Source organism: Arachis stenosperma, chromosome 9 (assembly GCF_014773155.1).
Source record: "Arachis stenosperma cultivar V10309 chromosome 9, arast.V10309.gnm1.PFL2, whole genome shotgun sequence".
NCBI lineage: Eukaryota > Viridiplantae > Streptophyta > Magnoliopsida > Fabales > Fabaceae > Arachis > Arachis stenosperma.
The window spans coordinates 7,176,037-7,182,188 of NC_080385.1; positions in this window are offsets into that span (position 1 = coordinate 7,176,037).

Here is a 6,152-nt window from a genome sequence, read left to right on the forward strand (position 1 = left end):
TTCTTGCAGCCTATTGCAACTCTATTTATTATAGTATGTTACATACAGTACATAGCACGGTTTCAATATGATAATCACCAATTAAAAAAACATTGGGTTTTGTTAAAAAATTAAGGTGTGTTTGGTTTGCATTTTTATTTTTTATATTTTTTATTTTTTTGAATTTTGTAAAAGAAAAATAAGAATAGAAAGTAAAAACAGAAAATACTAAAAATAAAATAAAATAAAAACGTAAATCAAACGTACCATAACTTTCTTTCAACTAATAATCAATCAATAAGGTAAAAAAGAAATAAAAAGTAGAATTATAAAAAAACTAAATATTGATTGATTGTTGCGACTATATTACAATTATAATAGGAGACCATATATTAAAACAAACTCAATTATAATATGAAAGTAAGCTGCTCAAGAAATATAGTAATTTTATCAAGTATAATCAAAAGCTTAGCTATACGTAAATCCACTCTTTCTCCGGTTCTCTAGTCTCTTACTCTGCGACAAGAATATAATTCCTCATGATCCCCCACATTTAATATTATTACTACGATACGATAATTAACCACACAAACAAGGACGATATCAAACACATACTATGGTATAAAATTGACAACACATCATGAACATAACATCAATATGCAAAAATATTTTATTTCAAATTTTTTGTCTATTCATAAATAGTATAACTTTTGCAAACTGATGTATTAATAGTAGCTTTGACGTTTTCGAGGTCTAAAGTTTTTTTAAAAGTTAGTAATAAATCATTATTATCATTTTTGTTATTTAAATTTATTGAGAAAGTGAAACACTACTTGTTGTACAACAACAAATGTTAAGATGTCCATTTATAATAAGTAAAGAGCATAGTAAATCTTGATTTTTGTAATTCTTGTAGTGACTTTTACAAGATATTATGATATATCTATAAAATTGAAGCAAAGAAGCTTTGTGTAAGAGAAACATTAAAAAATTATAGCTAGGTTGTGCAGAAGAAATAAAAAGAAAATTCAAGCACGTAGATAATTCATCAAAGGTGTGTTTTCGTTTACTATCATTATATATATACCAAATCAATTTAGAATGATTTAATTTTTGTTGTGGATCTCTAGACTAAACAATTGAGAATACAACAATAATGTGTGAAAACTATTGACATTAGTATTAGAATTTAAAAGCATTACCTCAACGTCATGAGATTCAGCCCTCATGAGTGGCATCTGGAGTAATCTCTCCATCATGATTGACATGGACATGCATCCAACGGATCCCACACCCCTTTATCACTACTTCCTCATTATCTTCTGTATTTGCATAGAACTCAAATTTAAGCATAGTATTACAACTGCTGTCCCTCTTTCTCTCTTTGATTGCTTCTGTTATCTTGTTGGAACACTCTCCATCATACCACACTACCTTATGATCTGATAATGTTTCCCATTGAGGAATCCAAACATCGGGAACATAGGTGACCAAGACTACCCTCTTGGCAATAGTTGCTATCCATTCCCATTCGTTGCAACCCTTTCCCAAGTAGCATTCCCATCTAAATATCACTTCTTTCCCGGTAAGGATGCATGATGATATTTAGAAATCAAGATGCAGACAACAAGACAAGAAGAAATCTTGTGATCTGAAGCAACTTCAATAGTGATCGAAGCTTCTCTACAGTAGTCAGGAAACCAGTCATTAATTATGCTCTCTTTACTTGGTAAATAATATAAGAAGATATATTACCATTGTTTGCTTCATTATGCAGATATCCATCATTATTTACCACAAGTTGTATCTTGGATTTCAAGTCTTTCAAAACGGCTTCATATGCATCATCATCCAACTTTGTGCAGTTATGGAATATAAACCATGCATAGTATTCTCTGGGTGGTTCACTTGTTAAACTTGAGACTGCCTCCAAAGATTTGCAGTTTTCTGCTTGAAAGTATATAATTGATGGGGGAAGTGGAGGAATGTATTGAAGCATTACACAATCAACGATCTGAAGATGTAAGAGCTGTTGAAGATTTTTAATGCTTTTTGGCAAACTTGTAATGACATGACAACTTCGCAGTTGTAATACTTGTAATGATTGTAAGACATGAATGTTGTTTGGGAGTTTAGACAACCTCTTACATTCGAAGAATTAATTCCTTGAGAGACAAGAAGGCAGGGGTGGGCAATATTCTACTTAAGATGATGCATGTGTCATCTTCATGTTTTATTGGATCCATGAGTGCAATTTTGGAGGCAAAGTTTTGAGGAAGTTTCTCAAGAGAGTAACTGATGTTAGAAAAAAAACACTCAAGATTTTTGAGATGCATAATAGTAGATGGCACTTCATTCAAAGCCGTTGATGGTAAACATAGGTTGATTTCGGAATGATGAGTCATCATGGGATTGAGAACTCTTCCAAATTGGAGCAATAAATGGCCGACAAGCTATGGAGAGAGGGAGAACAATAGTCACTGCAAAGTCTCTTTAACGATGTGCAATAGCTCACATATAGTTTTTCAATCTTGGGGAGAGAGAAAATAGATGGATGAACATCTTGTAAGCTTTCACAGCCAGAGAGTAATATTGATTTGAGATTCGTGTTACCTGCTAAATTTGGGCACTCTATCAAGCGTTTGCAGCCCTGGAGGTCAATAAACTCCAAATTTGGTAAATTCTGTCAATCCCAAAAACATGTTAACACATAGGGTTTTGTTAGATAAACAATAACATTTTTAAATAATGTGAATAATGAATTTTAAAATTGATCTAATAAAATAAAAAAATACTTCATCCTAAATTACCTCATAAATCTTAATTTTAGAATAATCATCTGCATACCTAATAAATTAAATATCCAATATATCCATTATTCATATTGTTTAATATTTTTATTGTCCATATATTTTTTCTATCAGATGGGTTGTTTTATCCGATACATGACTAGCGAATGAAAAAAGTGTTGTTTTATTGTTTAATGTGTTACACTCTCACTTATTTTAATTTTATAAATTATTATACATCTAATATCAAATATTAAATGATGAAAATATATAAATAATTATTGGCTGTATGCATGTAGTCTAATATTTCTCCCTTTTATATATATGTCATTTGAATCTAAATCATGTACTTTATTATCATTTTCTTCTAATAATATATTCTTTGTTCTCTCATCAAAACTTATTTAATTATTCTGTGATATTATAGTTACTTTTTTTTAATAAAATTTATTCTCAATGTTCTAAAATATTTTAGTGTGATATTTTAGAGAAATGCTAGAAGACCAGCAAATTTTGTTATTTGTAACTATCAATTAGTCATCATAAATGTTTTAATAGTATGAGATTACATTTAACTAGAATGAGATCCGCGCATCGCGCGAGACGGTAAATTAACGATAGTATATAATAAATATTAAAAATTGTTATATTTTGTAGAAATAAATTAAATATGTGTAAATTGAAGCTAAATTTAAAGGGTGTTTTATTTTAAATAATTCCTAGTACAAAAGATTTGGATGTTGGAGTTGTACAAAGTGACATTTTTATTTGGTGGTTTGATTTTTGCATTTGTTTTAGTTGATGGACTTAGTCATCTTATGTGGCGCTCGTCCTCCTTTTTTTTTTGTTAGTTGTTAGAGTTTATGCTTTCTTTTTTGTCATAAGTTCTTGCGAAGACATATTCTTTATGAATTGTTGAGTTTGATGCACTTTCTATTGTTATTTGGTTCCATCTTTGTATGTATGTTCTTCTTTCGAATATGTGTCTTGAATTTGTATGATTTTCTTTCTCCTTAATCTCTTGATAGAGTGGTGCTTCAATGTCATTATTTTTCTGAAATGTCATTAGATTTGAAGCAGTTGTACCCAATAAATTTTTTGCGTCGCCGTCAAATAGTACAAAAGTTGTTGTAACACTTTGATCTAAAACCTTTAATTGAATTCTGAACCTAAAATAAGTATTGGGCTAGCAACTAATAATTTGGTAGATGAGATTATGAAAAGTATATAAAGTTACCTTATTGTTGGATATTGTGGTATTTGATTACATGTGCCACAAATGTAGTTGTTTCTTTTTTTTTATATGCTTTCATCTGACACTTTTTACATTTAACATAGTTCCATCCTAATTTCTCATCAATTTCCTTTATAGTTGCTAAAATTGTAAAGATCTTTTCCTATTCCAATATTCAATTTATGTTATCATTAGATATATGGTATTTGAGTAAGTATGAATGTATAATGCATGTTGTGATTTTTTTTTGTCATACCTGATCATCAGATTCTCATTGCCGTTCGAAAATAAATTTTTTTGTGCTAAAGTTGATGTTATGTGAAGGAATAATGATAAAAGACTTATATATATAGTTTAAATGGTATGGAATTTAAGTACTTATAACGTAAAATTTATTATGATTAATAATATTATTATGACATTTGTAATATGGATGTTTATTACCTTTAGTGAGTTATTTATAAAAATTAATAAATTAATTATTATGGTTATAAATTTATTGTATTGTTTATAACGGTAAGATAGAATAAATATAGGAATATGAATTCAATGTATTTGGAGATTACAAATTTATTGGATTCTATTTTTTAGTTTTTATTTGTATCTAATATGAAATGTATGACTAATATCATATTTTTTTGTTTCGTTTTGATACTCTTTTAATAAATTTGTTTTTCTTTTAGTTTTCAAAATATTCTTTTCAAAATTTATATTGGTAAAATAAAATAGAATTTGTTTTTAATAATAAGTAAAAACTACAATAATAGTTCTTTGTACCTAGTGTTACTTCTAAAGTTTAAAATGATTATTTTTTTATCAAAGATACAGAGACTTGAACTCGCGACCAATATGGGAGACTATGACATTTGAGATATAACTCATTGGCAAAAATAAAATGATTATAATAAACATAATTATAATAATAAAATATAATTTTCATTTTTTAAACTTTTAATTTATAAATTAATTGTTGCGGTTATAAATTTATTGTATTGTTTATAACGGTAAGATATAATAAATACAGGAACATGAATTCAATGTATTTGGAAGTTACAAAGTTATTGGATTCAATATTTTAGTTTTTTATTTGTATATTTTATTTTTTTGCTGATTTGAAAATAATAGTTGATTTGGCAAGAATTGAGTGGTTGATTCTAAAATTTTGCCAAGTAAGCAATATTGCTGACATGATATTAATAGGAGAAAAGAAATGTCTCAAAAGTAATATGGTGCATGCTTATGTATCTACTTTTATATATTAAGAATTACTCATTTTTTTTATGGTTAAGTGCTGGCCAAATTTAAATAAAAGTACTTGCTTCCTAGATTTTCTCTGATATTTTATTATCACAAAAGTTTATATAGAAAAAATTCTCTTGATTAAATGATAAAAATATGACTTTTTAAAAATAATTAGCATGCAAGAATATTTTACAATATATAGAAATAAATTAATCTTACATAATAGAGTAAGTTTATAAATTATAAATCTTGAAATAAACGCCCCATAATTAATATTACTTATGTTACGATGGGTAACCGGAGATTAATAAGATGGATGGCTTTGGTTGGCCCAATCGTCCGCGGATGGTGGCTTCCGAGCTGGTTTGCACGTTAGAGCCTCCTTTCGACTTGCGCTCGTGAGTGAATGGGGGGTGGTACCTGCAAAGACACTCCGATGCCTAAGTTAGCAAGGGTGTGAGCAGGTCTAGAGAGTATTGGGTTTAGAGATACCTGAGGGGAGTCAGTGTATTTATAGTGGTGAGCCAATAACCACCGTTGGAGTAGTGCCATATTTTTAGGGTATTAACCGTCCCACTATCTTAGGGAGGTTAAGATATGGCTCGATAAAGTAGTTAGAGAGATTTTAGGGGCAGTTACTCATTTGAATGAGTGCTTATCTGCCAGCTATTCTCCGTTCCGACTTCTTTGGAGTAAGTCGGGTTTAACACCGACTTCTTAGTGCGAAGGTTGGCGTTCAGCAAGGCTCAATCCTCTGGACTAGGCCTTTTATTTGGACCTGGGCCTTTATTATTGGGCCAGGGTATGAACAGTGCCCCTACTTGAGCCCAAGATCTTTATAAGACTTGGGTTCGAGTATTTTACTCGGGGTCGTAGTCGACTTGTTGGAGGACCGACGTGATTTTCTG